Genomic DNA, 20338 nt, shown 5'->3' on the forward strand with positions numbered 1-20338 from the left:
ATCCCCTGTATTGGTAAGGACTTGGTCAAAGATGTTTGCATCTCTAGTGGATGTTTGGACTAGCTGATCCAGGGCGTTCATGTTTTTTTTTTTCTCCAAACAATGTTATTAAATTTTCACATATGACAAAGGCAATCTTACATTTATATAAATGAAAAATATACAAAATGATACCACTTTAGTTGTAAACAGTTTACATCACAGACACCATTGAAACAACTGTAGTTGTAAGCATTATACATCACTTATAAACCATCCAGTCATTGACAGTTAAACATTATATGGCTCATTCAAATTGTGTCTCTTATACCTCGTTCCTGCTGTGCATATATGGTTCCCACAATTCCCATTTTTTCCTATGTAGTTTGCTCCTTCCCTTTTCTAAAGATCCCAATCCAGTTGTTCTATCTCTGTTACTGTATTCATTACTTCTAGTAAAGTTGGTCTAGACTTTGATTTCCATTTTCTAGTAATTGCTTTTTTGGCAGCCACTGTAATCCATTCTAAGCTCTTCTGATTGATTCTTATAATTATCATGCGATATGTTATGTGCTTTACCAAGTATTCCTTTTGTTAACGGCATCTTCTGTTCTAGATTCTATTAAAAACTCTACCAGTGCTGGTCTTTAATTTAGGAGCCCCCTTTTTCTTTCTCTTTGCTTATACTCTCATATCAATCCTTGATAGGGAAGCCAGTCTCTAACCTGCAGTCCATATGGCCTTTTCCCATTCTATTACTTTTCCCTTTCTAGTTATTTGCTCCCAATACCTTGGTTCCTTTGCCGGTTTTCTCCAATAAATTCCTGTCCCCTCTTACATATTATCTGTATCCCTGACCACTGTCATCCCTATTGGCAAAATCTCTTTTCTCCATTCTCATGCTGGTTTGGGTCTTATAATACTCCCTGCTATTTTATGAATATAATACTCTGTATGATTTTGGTTGTTCTCCTTAAGAGTCTGCATCCAAAATCCCAATCTCTCCTTATTTCTTGAGCTTCCTCCCTGTGTCAGCATCATTCTTTTACATTTGGAATTATAGTTTTTTGCTTGTGCTATGTATAAGAGCCCCCTCAAATCAAGTAATCATAGTCTGCCTTGTTCTATTAGTACAATCATCTGATCCCACTTGACATTTGCTGTCTTCCCTTTCCACATAAAATCCTTCAACTCTTTTTTATTTTTTTTTTTAATTGCTATCCACAACTTCTCCTCCGGTTGATAAAAGTATGCCTGACCCGTGTCTAAGACTAAAGGGACTAAAAACATTTTAATGCCTTGTATCTTAGCATCCATATTCATCTAACAAAACTTCCAGTTTCTCAATTTTTGAATTATCTTCTGTTTAGTCTCTTCCCACATATCCTTAGCTGCCACCACAGAGTCATTTATAATCCATACTCCTAATTACTTCATTTTATCATGTCCCCATAAATATGGATATTGTTGGACCAATTCGTGTCTGAGTACATAATTTACCTCTATTGCCTTTGTTTTAGCTTCATTAATTTTGATTTTCGAGAAGATTTGAAACTGTCTTAAAATGTTCCACAACACTGTAATGTCCCTTTCTGGTTTTGTCATGTATAAAATAATATCATCTGCAAATACAGCCAGCTTTTCCTGATTACCATACCAGTTATATCCTTGAATTTCTGAGTCCCTTATTTTCTTTGCCAGTGGTCCTAAATATAATGTAAACAACAAGGGGGAAAGCGGACAACCCTGCCTCGTTCCTCTACTCAAGTAGAAAGTATCGTAGAGGACCCCACCCACTTTAATTCGTGCTTCGATCCCTCATATTGACCTGATCCTTTATAATCAGCCTTATAATTGTATCAGGGAAAGGAAATGCTTCTATTGTCCTGCTCATGAAGTCCCAGTCTACTCTGTCAAATGCTTTCCGTGCATCAAGACCCACCAGTAAAAGAGGTACTTTCTTACATTCTGCTTCACTCTGGATCATCAGTGTTCTGTTAATATTGTCAAATGTTTGCCTCCCATCCACAAAATCACACTGATCCATATCTATCAATTTTGGTATCAATTTGCCATTTTTTTAGCCATTATAGACATAAACACTTTATAGTCATGGTTTAGCATTGAAATGGGCCTGTATGAAGCTGGATCCAATGGATCTTTATCCTCTTTATGTATTACCGTTACCGCCACCTTCTTCCAGGATGCTGGTACTTCTCCTCCTCTTAAAGTGCCATTAAACAAAACCTTCCAGATCTTTATCATTTTTTTCCCTCCTAACTTCCAGACTTCCACAGGAATACCATCTATTCCTGGGGACTTTCCTGTAGATTGGTTATACATAGCCATTTTTATCTCATCCCTTCCTATCCTAACTGTTAGTAATTGAGCCTCATCTACCTCTAACCTTGGCATGTTTAATTCTTCCACAAACATTTCTATTTGTACCTTTTCTTGATTTCCATATTTCTCTGCTTTATAGAAATTTTCATAAAATTTCCGAAATATTTGTAATACTTCTACAGGGTCTATTGTTATCTTCCTTGTTATAGGCTCCATAAGTTTGTTGACTGCCCTTTCCACTTTCTTTTGCCTGAGTTAAAGTGCTAAAAGTTTTTGTGCTCTAGAATTATTATCAAGAAACAGTTGCTTAACAGCAATCTTTCTAAACAGGTGCATATTATCAAGGTAATCCCTTATTTTCTGTTTAGCATTCTGCAGTTGCTCCTTTTCTTGTTCTGAGAGATCCCCCCTATTTTGGAATACCTTAACATTTGTCAATCCGTCTAAATAATTCTTGTTACTATTTAACTGTATCTCCCTTTCTTTTATTTCCAACATAGTTATAAACTACACTTTAATTTTATCCCATTCCTTAGCTATGTTTTCAGAAGATAATTCTATCTTATTTATTATATCCTGAATGAATTCCACAACCCATTCCTTAAATTCCTCTCCTTTCAACCAATAGGTGGGAAAGTGCTAGTGTCTCAGTTTTATTTCATTACCATGCATATTTATTTTAGTTATTATTGGTGCATAATCTGAAATAATTATTGGGTGCATTTTAAGACCTTCAATTAAATGCACATGTTCCTGTAAGATATAAAATCTATATAGCCTAGCCCAGTTTTTGTATCTCGGTGAGTAATATGTAAATTCGCTCCGAAATCCTAGTACTGAATTCACATCTTCCATGCCAAACATTTTCATAAATTTCTTCAAAACTCTACCCTCCTTTTGTTATATTTTCCCTTCTAGGCCTCCAAGACACATCTTCACTGTTGCAAACCAAATTCCAGTCTCTACCTGTAAGTAATATTCCTTGATGACAGCTGATTATTTTCTCTCAAAATTTTCTTAAACTCCATTATAGCAGTTTTGGGAGGGGGGGGGCTGTAAAGATCTAGAGTGTTCATGTTGACAAAATCTGGAAATCTTTGGACCTACAAGTTTGGGGGGTTCCTATCAGGTAGTCAAACTTTTACAAGTTTGAACCTCATATGGTCGACACCATAAGTTCGAATTTGTAAAAGTTCAAGCGTTTGAATGGAAATCTCCATAAGCGGCGTTTTCCATTTTGTTCAATGGGGTGCGATCTCGGAGTTGGTATATTTAAGTAGCGGGGGGTGGGGGTGCAGGGGGACTTGCCCCCCTGCTGCTTCTTTTCTTTTGGCTGTTCCCATTAGGGGTCACCACAGCAGATCATCTGTTTCCATGTCTTCCTGTCCTCTGCATCTTGCTCTGTCACACCAACCACCTGCATGTCCTCTCTCACCACATCCATAAACCTTATCTTAGGCCTTCCTCTTTTCCTCTTACCTGGCAGCTTCATCCTTAGCATCCTTTACCCAATATACCCAGCATCCCTCCTCAGCACATGTCCAAACCAATGCAATCTCACCTCTCTGGCTTTGTCTCCAAACCATCCAACCTGGGCAGAGCCTCTAATATACTTATTCCTAATCCTGTCTACCCTCATCACACCCAGTGCAAATCTTAACATCTTTAACTCTGCAACATCCAGCTCTGACACCTGCCTTTTTGTCAGTGCCACTGTCTCCAACCCATATAATGTAGCTGGTCTCACTACCCTCTTGTAGACTCTCCCTTTCACTCTTACTGGTACTCATGTATCACAAATCACTCCTGACACTCTTCTCCACCCACTCCACCCTGTCTGTACTCTCTTCTTCACCTCTCTTCCACACTCGCCATTACTCTGAACTGTTGATCCCAAGTATTTAAACTCATCCACCTTTGCCAACTCTACTCCCTGCATCCTCACCATTCCTCTAGCCTCCCTCTCATTCACACACATATATTCTGTCTTAGTCTTGCTGACCTTCATTCCTGTCCTCTCTAGAGCATATCTCCACCTCTCCAGGGTCTCCTCAACCTGTTCCCTACTCTCACTACATATCACAATGTCATCTGCAAACATCATAGTCCATGGGGATTCCTGTCTGATCTTGTCTGTCAACCTGTCCATCACCACTGCAGATAAGAAAAGGCTCACAACTGATCCTTGATGTAATCCCACCTCCACCTTAAACACATCTGTCACTCCCACTGCAGAACTCACCGTTGTCACATTACCCTTGTACATATCCTGTACCACTCTTACATACTTCTCTGCCACTCCCAACTTCCTCATACAATACCACAACTCCTCTCTAGTCACCCTGTCATATGCTTTCTCTAAGTCCACAAAGACACAATGCAACTCCTTCTGACCTTCTCTGTCCTTCTCCATCAACAATCACAGAGCAAACATAGCATCTGTAGTGCTCTTTCCTGGCATGAAACCATACTGCTGATCACTAATCATCACCTCCCTTCTTAACCTAGCTTCCACTACTCTTAGCCTGCCACCCTGTGTAAAACAGTTTATTTTGTTTTCCATTGTTTTTTTTTTTTATGCATAGTTGAAGTTTTATAACTTCGAACATAATGGTTCGAACATTACATGTTCGAATTTATAAGACTTCGACTATGTGATATAGACCCAGTTTGGGGTCCTATATGATTCCTAGTTTATAGTGGGGTAGTTGAAGTCACCCAGCAGTATGGTGTTCGGCTGAATGAAGAGTGGCTCAATTTCATTTAAATAAGTGTTGTGGGTTTTCTGGGTCCTAGAAGAGGACATATAGCATGGAAAGATATGGGATGCGACTTCGCTTATGGTAAACAGTTGTCCATCAAAGTGTGAATGGCATTATAGCCTTGCTCTGCTTGGGTGCTGTCCTTGGCTTTAAACTGTGTCTCAGTAACTACACAGACATCTGTGTTTTTCAGGTTGAGGAGAGGTTGCAGGACATGGAGTTTTTTGTTTAGACTCCTAGCAATGAGCAGTATCACCTTTATATTATTCAGAGTTAGTTTAGTTAAGTTAGATGGCTTCTCAGGAAGGTGGTGCCTAAAAAGGCACAGTGGGGGTGGACAGGGTTTTAGCCGATATTCAAAAGCCTAAAGAGGGAAGGTGCAGACCATCCCTGGAGAAGAAGCATGGTTTGTCAACCATATCCTCCTACTCTGACAAATATTGTACCCCTTTGAATAACAACAAAGACTAAGGCTGGGATTTAATAAAGTCTGTGTAGGAATAGCATAATTCATACATGGAATGAATGGTGTCTGTGTCCGCATCTTCATCTCAGCAGTGCACCTTACATATTAATGAAGGCGCACTTCTGAGATGGAGCCATGTAACCGGATACAGAATCAGTGCAGGGGACGTGTTGCAGTAGTGCTCGCAGATCTGTAGCATGCCCCTTGCACTGCCAAAGTGATGTACAGCACTTTACAATCCCTTCAGTGTCAGTGGACACTGAGAAAAAGGATTGTGAATTGAATGTAATGCAGGGAGTCGGTGACAGGAACTGTAACACATCCCCTGGATTGAGAAAGTGCCATACAGCACTTTACGATAAAATAATGTCCTCGGACACACATCTCTGAACCTCTTAGAGCAAGAAGTCTGGGCAAAGCCATTACTAAAAGTGGGACAAAAGCCCAGAAATAGGGACAGTTTTTAAATATTGCTTTTACAAACTTAGAAAGTTGATAGAATGACAGGTTTTGCATTACCATGGATTTTCATGAAGAGTATGTGGCCTGAAAATGATATGCTTATATTTGATATATTTTGATATATATATATTTAAACTGGTTGTATTTTTTTCCATTGTATTTGAAGTTTAAGTGTAACTAAGCAGGTTTGCGTGCCATGGAGCTTTGCTCAGCAGTTCTTAAATGTCATGAAGAGCTATATACAAACATATAGCTGAAATCTTCACTGGTGGGTTAGTTTAGTGGTTAGAGTTCTGGCTTTGTGTGCAGTAGGTGCACGGTTCAAATAACAAGACAGGCCATTAAGCTTTTACATGGGAAAGCATTGTAAACTTATTTTTTATTTTATGTAATGATGTAGTAATTGATATTTATTAACCAGGGCAGTGCAGCTGGTCCAAAATGCTAGTGTCAGTGGAGATATGATGTGAAATCCCCTATTTAAACACAAGTGTCCTATACGGTACAGTGACATCCTAAGGTAACGTCATGTAAAGTGAAATATATACAGTTTATAATATGTCAGTAATGAGTAATTAATATCCAATTCTTATTTTTTTTAATGAAAGCTGTTGTTTTCCTTTAGCTGAGTTGTACTAAGCCAAGCTAAGCAATGCTTAAACAGGTCTGTCTGAGCAATACTTAACAGTGCTTAACTTCGCTTAACTGGTTTGAGCATTGCTAAGAAGTCCCATTCTAAGCAGTATTCCGCTCACCTAAACAGATTTGTGCACGTCTAAGCACTGCTCAGCATCTGCCACTTTAAGCACTGCTCAGCTCAGTTTAGCGGGTTTGCGCACTGCTCAGCTTTGCTCAGTATTTTTTGAAAATGGTCCAGTGATGGCAAAGGGTGGGAATGTGGCCTTTTTTAAACTGTACAAGTGGGAATACAGCCATAAACTGTTGAAGTTCAATCACTGCAGGAACTATGGCTGGAGTAGGTGAGGGAGTGCGCTTTTGGGCACATCGCTGGGGCATTTTGGAGTCCAGTGTCATGGCTGGGCTCCTTGTGCAACACCATGATGAGAGACTGCTGCAGGGCCAGTACCAGGGCTGCCATTACAAATTTGAGGCCTGGGCCTGTCTGGCATGCAACCTCACCAGTGCCACTGGAATCCCCTGAACTGGTGAGCAGGTGCATAACCATTATGACAACCCGAAGTGGAGAAAGGGGGTGCTCTTGGCCCAGTGGATCCAAGATGCTCAGGATGGGAATGCCCAGTAGTTTGTTAGTATATGACCCAGTGCTTTACCAAATTCTAACATGAGTATGTGAAAGACAGGTTTGCATAATGTGTGTTTTTTCCCCTACAGCTGCAGAGGAGAGGATTTGCAACATGGAAGCCCACACTGACCGCCTGGTGAAGCTGCGCCAAGAGTCTGGTGAGTACAGATCTATCTTGCAGTATGTAGTGTAATAAATAAGAAATAGTACATTGTTTACTGCCATTAGGTATACTATGTTCTGATACTACCATTAGGTATACTATGTTCTGAGTGTACTAAATAAATAAATTTGTCAGACCAACATTGCTATAAGTGACTAGTGCCAGGTGCTGTGTAATACACATGAGGGCAGCAAACAAGCTGACTACTGATGAAAGGAAGGCAATACTGAACTAATACTGTGTAGGAATGAACTTGCTAATAAACTGCAGTGTGAAAGCTACTATAAAGCTATATAATTGCAATCATTCATCATCTACAGGAAATGCAATACTACTGAATATAGAATCTTGACTGTAATAAACCACCGTGTCATGTTACTCAAAATAAAGATTATTACCACAAACTGTTGTGTTTAATCTGGTATGTTGTTGCAGAAATACAAGTATACATGTGGTTCACAGCAAATATGACTATGACAGCATGCATTAACTGAGGTTTGTCTGATAAGCAGCTGTTATGCAAAACTGTAGACTGTGGCACTGTAAAACAAGATACAGTGAAATATGTCCTGCACTAAGATCTGAACCTTGAATAGTAATGTGTAATGTATGATAGTGTGTTCCCTGCAGCATTGCCTTGTGTTAACCTTTATATTTCATCTCTATGTAGTCCTGAATGTGGGTATGCTGATGCAGGCAAGTATTGGAGCGTAATAAGTGGAGACTGCAAATATATGATGTGCAGATATATATGGGTCGGGCATGCAACCCAGCATCCTGCTATGGTCAGTACAGATCACACATATTCACATATTCTAGGGGTTAAATGTGTACACCTGCTTTCAAAGTATTAATACACAGTACACTATCTGTCATGCATGAATCTCAGGCATGTATGTTCAACTGTCACTACAGTCTTCTGTGATGCTCCACTTAGATTACAAGGTCAGACTGTATAACCAAGTGTGTATTAGGCACATATCAGTCAAGCAACAGACAGCAGTTCCCCAGTCATTCACTGTGATAAGAAATAGATATTTTGTTCAATTTTGCACACACGCACCATGGGCTGAATCCAGGGACTGGTACTAAGATGTGCTTATAGTTAAACACAAGTAATCCTGACTATTTGTAGAAACATTTAGGTAGTGTTAACAGATATTTCCCCCACAGGGCTGACAGGTAAAGAAATGTTTGTATAAGCTGTATGAAGGGTATATTAATAAACTGTGTACAAATGTTCCAGTGCCCAGCCCAATGCCTACAAATGACAGCAGGATAGCTATATACACTATGCACTCTTCCCGATATAAGTCTCTCAATTGTCATGCTGTCACAGCTGTTGTTCACTGTTGCCAGTAACCTTGCACACAGATAAAATCCCAGTACAAGTATGCCATTAGCACACTCACACAACATCAGTGCAGGGTACTACACCTTGTTAGCCATATATGTAACCATGACATGTACAAGTCCCCTCTACTCATGTACTTCGAGTTGTCACAGCTTGCCCCATAGCATTTCAGGTTGACAGATTAACAGCTCTGTATGTGCTACAGTAGCTATACACCTCATGTAGATGTGAAGTGAGGGCAGACCTGTAGAGTATTGAGCAGTACTGTTGTGAAAAATATAAGCCTATACAGATGGTAATGGGTGGTTTTTGTCTCCCCCTCCCCTTATATGCACAATAATTATTATTCATATACTACAGGTATGTTGTTCTCAAAACCTAGTGTTGGGACTTGTGTTCTATTATTGTTCATATATTTAATTGGTTGCATACTAACATACCTTGTTCAAATACCTTTGTTGGTGGCCTGTTGCCATAAATGTAACTAGCATGCTGTTACAATACTGACTGTTATTCCATTTATGCATGTGTTCTGTTTGCCATGCAACTGTTTCAATTCTGTTGTTCTGGGTTAATTGGAACACCCATGCATACTGTTATAACTAATTTTGAAATGTTTTGTTCATAACTGACCAATGCATTTTGAAAAACCTCAACACCATAGCATGTTTTGGTAGGTAGATCCCAGTGGATCTGCTTGTCCCACCTCATCTGGCTGTGGCACCGGGTTCCAGCATGTCTGGGACCCAACCTTGAGCTGCCTTCTCCACTGGCCTGGCATCACCATTGGGTGGAATGGTGTCAGGGGATGGAGCCCATCCCCCCCGGATGCAGGCATGAAGAGGACCCTGTCACCCGACAACAGTTCAGAGGCATGGTGTGCAGGGTCATCTAGAGGGACTTGGATGTACACCTGTGCCAGATCGAGGGTAGACTGGTGGACCTTGAGGGGCAGCCTGCCCCTGTGGTCCAGCCCCCAGCACAGCCACCTTCGGGGCCATGCAGAGGCAGTGGTGACTGCCCATGGGTGTGGACCTCAGTTCCACTGTTTCCATCTCGAGGCTCATGTGCTTCCAATTCCCAGCCACCCTCCCCATCCAAGGTGTTTACCCCTCTCATGTGTCATACACTGCCCCTGTCTACTGTCTTGTCTGTCTGCAAAAGCAAACTCTCCTACCAAATCTACCTCCCAAACGTACCTACAACCCTTCCTCAACATCCCACTCTCACCTTAAAAAAAGGGGGGGCATCTATTCCCACAAAAAAAAATCACATCCCATACATAGCTTTTCGTTTTTCCCCTGTGTATACTGCCATGAATCAATCATCCCATCAATTAATCAACAAACATATGTTGCCCACGCCCCTCCCTGTGGGGTGTGAGGCCCCAAATTCCAAATTCTCCACCTATTTGACAGCTATTGCTGCCCTAGAAATGGAGAGCTATGGTCCTTTTCTACACCTGTCCTACACATCCCTAGCTGCCTTTCATAATGTTTTCCTGTTGCTTGCCTCATTTCACCACTTTCCTATCACCCCTTTTTTTCTTTTCTTTTTTTGGAATTAGTACGGGTTTAAGTGGGAGTACCCACCGCTAAGTTAAGTAGTCTTGAACCCAGGACCCTGTGCACTACAGTCAGAGCAATGCACCACTACACCAAATCAACTGTGGGAATTAGTAATGCTTTTGTAAATATATCATGCATTACAGTCATTTACTGTTATGGAAAAAAGTCATCACTGCTAAGTCTTGAACCCAGGACCCTGTCCACTACAGTCAGAGCAACACACCACTAATCCAAATGAGCTGTGAGAATTGCTAATGCTTTTGTGAATATATCATTTGGATGGCACAGTGGTGCAGTGGTAACGTTATCACCTCACAGCAAGAGGTTCTCTGGTAATATTCTCTGCTAGGGTGTCTTCTGTGCGGAGTCTGCATGTCCTCCCTGCAGTTGTGTGGGTTTCCTCCAGGTGCTCCATTTACCACTACACCAATCAACTCTGGGGAGTTACTGATGCACATACCTTTCAACCTCTTAATGCAAGAAATCTGGATGAAGACTGACAAAATTGGGGACAAAGGCCCAACAATAGGGACATATTGCTCTTAGAAATATAGAAAGCCAAAAACAAAGGTCGTTGCTATGCCAAAATCCAGCAAAATGTAAAAAACAATCCAAAGTAAATGAAAGAACGTAGCTGGATACTGCTGATTGTGAAAATACATTATTTTCACAATGGTGACAGGGATAAATATTAAAATTTAACAAGTGAGCAAAGATTGGCTTTGGCAAATCTTAGTGAATACACTGATCTTACCGTAAAGATGGCAGACAAAGGCGGTTCAGTGGTCCTTATGGACACAGATTGGTACACAAATAAGTTGAAAGTTTTACTATCAGATGTACAGACATATTTGGTCATTAATCCCATAGATGTGAGATGAATAACAGATATGGTTCACAATAAACTGCAGAGACTATGTGATAATATGTTAATTACACCTCAGTTATTAGATTTTTTACACATTGAGAAGCCGATAATTCCGATTTTCAAAGCTCTCCCTAAAGTGCATAAGAGCTTGACTGACCCACCCCTGAGACCAATAGTTTCAGGAAGGGGGTGGGTCACTGAAAATGTATCTATTTGGTTAGAGGTGACCCCGAGACCAATTGTAGCATCTATGGAGCATGTCTTGATAGACACAGGACACTTTTTGAGTTTAATGGGTAACATCAAGCAAGAAGATTTGACAGGGGAGTATTTGATGGCCACCTTGGATGTTAATAACTTGTTTACAGTTATTAACAATGATTATGGGATACAGGCGGTTACAGCACTCCTTGATACATTAGGTCTTTCACACAATAAGATAGAACTAATAGTGGAGCTACTGACCCTAGTGTTGGAAAATAATATATTTCAGGGGACTGATAGCATATACAGGCAGGCACAGGGGATAGCCATGGGTACCCCCTGTGCCAACACTTATGCAAATCTTGTCCTTTCCCATTGGGAAAAGGCTCATGTGTTATGTGATAATACTTGGAGAAGACAATTGTTCATGTATCTGGGTTTTGTAGATGATATATTCATCTTGTGGAAGGGGGATAGTGAGGATTTACATAAGTTTGTTGATTATCTTCACACTACTACCACCTTTTTTAGATTCAGTGTTCAAACTTCGAGAGAGACTATGGATTTTCTTGATGTTTGTCTGACACAAAATCAGGATGGTTTTTCTTCGAAACTCTTTAGAAAAGAGTGTTGGAGGAATACTTTGCTGTCATACGACAGCATGCATCCAAGACATACCTTCCCAAATATAGTACAAGGTCAACTGAGCAGAATTTCTAGAATAAGTACAGATAACACACAATTTGAGGAGGAAGTCAGTCATCTTAGAGGATGCTTTTTCGATAGGGGTTATGGTGGTAAGATGGTTGGTGACATCATAGAAAAGAATAAACCCCTTAGGCAGAATAAATATAAACCATGGTTAAATCGACAACATAACGCAGGGGACAGAGCTTCAGACAAGGTTTGTAAATTGAATAGACATAAGATAATGCTTACCTATGGTAGTGATGCCAGAGGAATTTGTGAAATCATACAGAAAAATTGGAATATAATAGTCAGTGATGAAAGCATGAGAGATATGGTAGGTACTTGTCCACAATTCGTTTACAAAAGAAATAGAAATTTAAAAGATATGCTTTGTAAAGAAAGGAAGTTGGATATAGGTGGGAGGCCCAAAGGCACAGCTGGGACAGTTCCGTGTGGGTTTTGTAAGGCTTGTGAATATATTAGAAAAGGGACAGAATTTAGACATCCGGTTAATGGACAATTGTTTGTGTTTAGAGGTAGGGCGACTTGTAGGACCACTGATGTGGTCTACATAGCAGAGTGTTCCTTATGTCCAAGTTTTTATGTAGGGAAGACAAATCAAATGTTAAAAGTTAGAGTTTTACAACATTTGTCTAGTATAAGAAATAAGGATGAATATAATGCCCTATACCGACATATCAGAGACTACCCTACACATAAATTTACTTTTAGGGTTATTGTAAATTTAAAGTTAACCCATAGGGGGGGTGATATTAAACAAACCACTGAATTAGCTGAATCAAGATGGATCCTGGAATTAACAGCCCATAGGAATCCAGGGTTAAATGATGTGGTCCCCCTTAAGCCCACACTTTGTAAAAGGCGTTTTTTTTATTGAACTGTGATTGGATACATTGTTTTTTAAAAAGGAGTTTTTAATTGTAAGAATTTTATCTGATGAAGGGCCATCGCCCGAAAGCGCTAATACCGTACTGTTTGTTCTGTGGAATTAAACTGTTTTTATACAATCAGCAGTATCCAGCTACGTTCTTTCGTTTACTTTAGAAATATAGAAAGTTCATAGAGTAACAGGGTTATGTTTTAACATACATTTTCTGAAGGATTTGAAGTCTGTAACTAAAAGGTATGTCATTATTTAGTGACATCAGACCTCAGATTATCCCACTTATTTGCCATAAAACCACACATTTACTGAGGAACACACCAAAAATATGAGCACAAACTCTGGACGTTCTGCAAAAATATGTAAATTTTTGGTATGCTGATGCATTTCTAAATTAATCAAGCAGTACAGGGATGTACCTTTAGGGTGAAAAACATCACTGCCAAATTATGAACCCAGAACAATTTGAACTGCAGTCAGGGCAACATACCAGTAAGCCAACTGACCTCTTGAGTACAGCAACTGTTTTTACAAACAGATCCTGATAGTCAGTCACACACTACTCCTATATATAGTGGTCCAAATCACAGTGTACTTGGGCCTCTGACACAGACACAGAACCAGTACAGAGACAAATAAATGCTGCCACGTGTGACATGTGACACGTGTCACAGTCTCACCCTACAAACATACCCAGCTGATAGACCAGCATCAACTGTAGCACCATGCACAGTCAGCTAGAAAATGATCTATGAAACTCACATCACCCTGTTTCCTTACTCACTCCAACACACATTTACACAGTACACTGCTACAGAATCTGAAAATCTGTTAAAAATGGCCAGACATACATACCTCTCAATTGTACAGATTTGCACAGAATGTCCAGGTGTTTGGCTCATATTTATGGCCTGTTCCTCATAACATTTTTCTGCTAAATCACTGGGATGATATGAGGAATGAAGTCACTAACTAATGGTATACATTTTAGTTTCAGACTTCACGTCCCTCAGAAAATGTATGTCAAAACAAAACCCTGTTACTCTAGCAAATTTCCAGGTTTATGACAGCACTATTTCAAATCTGTCCCTATTTTTGGCCCTTTATCCCCCCATTTTGTCGTGCTTTGTCCCCATTTCCTGTGCTAAGAGGTTGAGAGGTAGGCAGACATTGCATGCAAAACTGTGGACACAACACATCAATCCAAACAGTGAACAGTATTTCCACCTACCCTCTGTGATTCTGTAGCTCCCACACCTTCATAATGTCCTCCTTACAGGCCAGGAAAAGGGGCAAGGCCCACATGAAGGCCTTAATTATAGCACTTTGTTGCCATACCATTGGCTAATTGAAAGGCAACACAGCTGTTCTGGATTCAATTAGCAAGTGGGAGACACAGATTGGTGCACAGGCCATTACCTGTTCATGAGCATTACCTACAAAAGCCAAGCTGCTACCTATGCAAAACAAGTCTGACACTTTCTTCAGGAAGACAGACTGTGCTTTTTCACAACACCTTTTGTGGATTTCTTCTGACAAAGGAGTACAGCACTATACCAGGTATGTCAAACAATTAAGCATATAATGGAATATAGATGGGGGGATGCAGTCATGGGAAATAGGAATTTAAACAGTAGGTCTCAGCAACACTGCCTGGACTGACATGTTGCTATTAGTCTGCTGTACAGCACCAATGCCCATCCCTGGTGTCTGTGTCTGCACTGCAGTGACATAGATCACAGCTCTGGCCCCTGAGTCACCCAGGCAAGGGTCAGCTCACATATGACTACTGCTGGATTGTCTATTGTACAATACTGACTGTGACACTGCCAGCCAAGCTAACTGGGATGATATAAATAATTGTGTAATTTGTGAATATTTACATATGTGTGTCTTACAAGTGTAAGATACCTATATATGTTATGTGGATACTAAACAACTGGTGCAGAAGTGTGTGGGTTGAACTGTATGTTATGTACTGAGCTCATACCTCTCAATTGTCCATAGCTGTGCAGACTGACCACATGGTTGCCTGATTTTGTTACTCATTTACTGCTACATGTGTGTTCTGTCTGGCCAAATGATTAAAGACAGAAGTCAAAATAATAGCACACGTGAATGTCAGATCTCGTATCCTTCAGATAACTCATGTTAATCCAAAACCTAGTATTCTATTAGCTAAGTGTGTAAGAGCAATATTTATAAAGTGTCACTGTGTGTTGGCCTTTGTCCAGATGTCTTGCTCTAACAGGTTACTGGCCAAGAGCAGAAATGTATATAAAGTATTACCTCTGCAAATGTATGTATTAATAGTAGGAACTGGAAGCCTCGAACATACAGACATAAGTTGCAAAACGTCAAATAAATAAGCTGAAGTTGTTTAAGAATGTGTTATCTCAGTTTCAGTGCAGCAAGCAGACATAAATGTCTACAGCTAGAGGTTTTTGTAGTGTGTTGAAACATAATAATCCACAAAGGAGTTGCAAAAGAGACAAACCAGCCACAAAATAAATCCAATAAGTAAAGTTTATTCCAATACAGCTTGTAAGAAAATTAACGCTCTTCTAAAACCACACAATGCGTTTTCGTCCCAATAATTAGGACTTCATCAGATACATATTTAACAATCTAATTTGCCTTATATACCAATTTGTTTATTAATTAACCTATAAAAACAAACTCCATTTATTCAAACTACCAAATCCTGTTCCTATATCACTCATGAATATTCATTAGTATAATGAATATTAAACATATATTTCTTAAAAACATTTCATTTAATTAAACTTCTTTAAAAGTTGATAGTATGTGGATTATAGAACAATAAAAACATTTAATCTGTTAAACGATGTTTGAGAAGAAACAAAAATAAAATAAAATGTAAGTGATTGCATGTTATTACCACGTACTGATGTTAATGTACTGAATATATAAACTCCCTCTAGTGTACGAAGCTGGCAATTACCTCAATCCAATACTAGATTCTTCCCTAAAATATGTATGTATAAAATGATCTATCTATATAAACACTTAATAATATTTGATGATAACCTGATACTGGTGATGTCACGAAATTTACCTAGCAACAATGTAAATAAATATGTTAAATATAAAAATATAAATATAAATATATATAAATATATAAAATTGTATAAATATAAGTGTTTGCCCTCCCACTTGCCCAGTGCTTTTTGTGTTCTTAAATTTGGTGGCTTTTGAGTTGCCCTCCCCTGCTATAAATCTCATTTTGGACACTCATCCCAGTCCCATCCCATCAGCTTATTTTATTGAATAGAGAGAGATCATTTGGGAAGCCCCCCCCCCCGGTTTCCCAAACTTAAATTATTGTGTTTAATCCCTTTCCACTTGGAGAGGGTAGATTCTGCCCTTTTGAGTTGCAAATTGCTAGTTAAAGGCTTATTGTGCCTGCTTATTTTAACTGTTTCTTAATGAAATTGGTGTGCCTTGTTTGCTGTAGCATAGACTAGATGCAGACCTGCTGAATCTAGCTTTGTTTGTATAACTTGAGCAGTAATCCAGGCCATCTTTTTTTGTATAGGCTTCCCCTGCATCCTCGTGGCAGGAGTGTGCAGTTAGAACATGTCTGATTGAAGGCTGCTGGAAGAAGGCTGAGGTTTGAGCTTTCTTGTTGGTTAATTGGTTAATCTGTTTAAGTCAGTTTGCTCTTGTTTGCTACTGTTATATTTAAATGTGTATCTGTTCTCCTGTGTTAAATTGACCTACACAGACTTTAAATAGCTTTAGCATAATCTGGTTGCATGTTTTGCTGTATTCAGATCTGTTGGTGTGATTCCTGTGTTTGGTGCAATGCCATCTTGTGTTGGCCAGGGCATGCCTGTCTGCAGTTACTGGGAGTAAGTGAACTGGTTGGAACATGTCTGGCATAGGCTGTTGAGCTAAGAACTCAGGGACCAGGGTTGGTGGGTCAGTTCAAGTGTTTCTATTTTACCTTTGTTTTTGTGGTATTTAAAACCAGCATTTGTGTGGGTTTGTGCTTGTTTGTCCATTGTGCACCACCACTGTACTGTATTAACCCTTTGTGAGGTATCTGAGTTGCAATGTTTGTCCCTTACCAGCACTCCTGTGAGAGTGAGGCCCTCGCCTGCAGCTACTGTATTGATTTTATCCAGCCATACTCACACCTATGGGTACTCTTCTTAGATAGTACCCACATACTATCCCTGACCTCTGTTCAACAGATAATGATAACCATGGACGGACATTCTCCTGTAGTTTCTCTTGCTAGTCTGGTTGATATGGGCATCCTGAGACAATGTAGCAACTGCCTTATGTACACAGACAACCCTCTACTACTACCACCTAAGAACACAATATCTGAGAAATGCAATCACATGAAGAAACTAGGCTCCTTGCTGTCTCACTCAAAAGCCAGTACACAAATGACAGACCATGATGTTTTTCCAGAGATGGCCTTCATCTGTCTCCCCTGGGTGTTAGGCTTCTGGCAAAGGCTCTTGCCTCCCCATAGTGCCTTTTTTAGGCAAAGTCATGACCACAATATTGCCAACATGAAAAAGTCATTTAAACGAAATGTAAACGTCATGCTGCTAAATGCTAGGAGTCTTAGCATGAAGCTGCATTCATTGCAAGCATTCCTTGCCCTGGAGGATGCTGACATTTGTGCAGTCCCTGAAACCTGGTTCAAAGCTGTGGAGAGCACCCCAGCCTTACCAGGTTACTCATCCTACCATAATTTCAGACCCCAAACGGAGGGCTACAAAGGCAAAGGAGGTGGAGTTTCAATAGTTATCAAAGACATACACACCTCCAGGCTAGTCAAATCGTATTACGCACAGGTGAAATACCAAGTGCAGTTAACTGTTGAGAAAACACATATTTTTATTTATTTATTTTACATTTATTAACCGGGAGAGTCCAACTGGATATATGTCCATTTTCAGTGGAAGCCCGGGGAGAAAAGCTCCAGAGCAGTAAAATCATTAACAAACGAAAGACATGTTAACCAAAAGGTTCAATTAAACAAAATATAGAGTACACACTCCACTCTAATACTTCTTATAGAAGTATAGCACATATAAGATAGTGAGTTAACCAAAGAGTGTATTTGCCAACATTCACAGGCTACATTAATATATACATGTTATAGAGGTGTTTAACAGCAAGTATAGCAGGAAGATAGAGTAGATAACTTCATAACTCATTTCTACACATGAGAGACATAATATGTCCTATAGGTTTCTTTACAGTGTTCAGTGATACTGTTACCCCAGGCAGACATTGCAAAAGCAGTAGATAAGCTGTTACTCTAGTTGCTGGAAGCAGACATACAAGTTCCTATCCAGGAGTAGTACGGATACATAATCTGTGATTCAGGAAGTGTGTTTTGAGTATTGTTTTGAATTGGGTGGTGGAGTTGCTATTTATTATGTGGGCTGAAAGGGAGTTGCAGATTTTAGAGATGAAGTGGCTATAAACGGATCATGTTTAAAGTTTGTTACCTTAAGGAGGTGTTGGGTACTTGATCTCAGGGATCTGGTAGTGGTGTAAGGCTGGAGTAGTTGCTGTAGAGCTGGGGTGTTGCCTGGATGATGTAGTACTTTGAGAGCAAGTGCTAGTTGGTTGACTTGAAGGGTCAGGGGGAGTTCTAGCAAGTTGAGTTTTTTGAGGCTTTCACAATGGTGGGTTCTAGAAGGTGATCCTGTGGTGAATCTGGCTATTTTATTGTAGCAGCTATCTAGTTTGTTAAGCTCAGTTTTTCAGAGATTGGTAAGCATGGGGGAGGCGTAAAGTAAGGTCGATAGGAAGTGTGTTCTGGCTGTGGTAACCTTACAGTGACTGGTGAGAAACTGTTTGTTGCGATAGAGTAGGCCCATTTTTCTGTGGACTCTTTTTATGGTCTGGGAGATATGAATGTCAAATTTAAGGCTATTGTCAATTTCGAGGTCTAGCAGTTTGGTGTGACTGCTGGGTGTGATGGTGGTGTTGTTATTTTCATATTCATTTCATAGCTAGCTACAGACCCCCAACCATGATGTAGGACACCCACTCCACCTATCTGGACTTAGTTAAATACATCCAGGTTCAATCCTCTACCCTGATCCTGGGTGACGTTAACTACCCAACCATAGAGTGTAAGCATACCTCTCAACCTCTTAATGCAAGAAATCTGGACAAAGCCTGACAAAATGGGGGAGAATCACTCAAAAATAGGGAAATATTTTATGTATTGCTCTTATAAACTTAGAAAGTTGCTATAGTAACGGGTTTTGATTTAACATACATCTTCTGAAGGATTTGAAGTCTGAAACTCCTCCTGGAATGTCCCTCCTGGCATGTCTAAAGGTCAGTTCCCTGTGCTTTCTCCTATTAAACTGGTGAACTTGGGCATTCTTAGGCAGTGTAGCAACTGCCTCATGTACACAGACAGCCCTCTCCTCTTACCTCCCAACACTCAGACTTGTGAGAGATGCACTTGTATATCCAAATTGGAAGCCATGCACTCTCAAGCCAAGACCGAAATAGCTGGTCAAGAGGAGAAGGGCAACACCTGCACCACACCACATGTAACACATAACCCTCCAGAACACCCATCATAGAAATCTACCCAAACAACAAAGAAATCCAAGACACAAATGCATTTGACCACCACAACACAACACAAACCACAAGACACATAGCTCATCTACACAGTGTGCCTCTCAACCTAAGCCCCTAAGGCAAAACAACTTGCCCAATACACTAATCATAGTGACTCGATAGTGAGGCACACTGATGTCCAACTCACTGGGTTGAATAAGGAGAAGGTAACAGTCAGCTGTCTGTCAGGTTCCAGAATCCAACACATAACACATGCACTCAGGTCACTCCACAACAAGTATGACTCTGTCACTGTCCATGTGGGTGTGAATGACCTGAGACGCACCTCCCTGGACTACATGAAAAAAGACACGGAGGAGCTCTCGGATTATGTGGCCCAGGCAGGTATGACCCTAGCCCTGAGCAGCATCCTACCATCACCCACAATGATACCACAGTACAAGCAGAAAATGATTGACTTCAACAATTGGCTAAGTTTCTGGTGTCATTCTAAGGGGATCTAGTATCTGTCTGCTTGGGATGACATGATTGACAGACCTCGATGCTTTGCCAGAGATGGCCTGCATCTGTCACCCCTGGGTTTTCAGACACTGGTTAAGGCGCTTGCCACCCCTGTAATGCCTTTTTAGGCGATGTTCCAATGACCAAATTACCACCATAACAGCTATAAATAAATGCAATCTGAGGGTCATGCTGCTCAACGCTAGAAGT

Source organism: Protopterus annectens, chromosome 13.part0, assembly GCF_019279795.1.
Source record: "Protopterus annectens isolate FY-2018-M chromosome 13.part0, PAN1.0, whole genome shotgun sequence".
Taxonomy (NCBI): Eukaryota; Metazoa; Chordata; order Ceratodontiformes; family Protopteridae; genus Protopterus; species Protopterus annectens.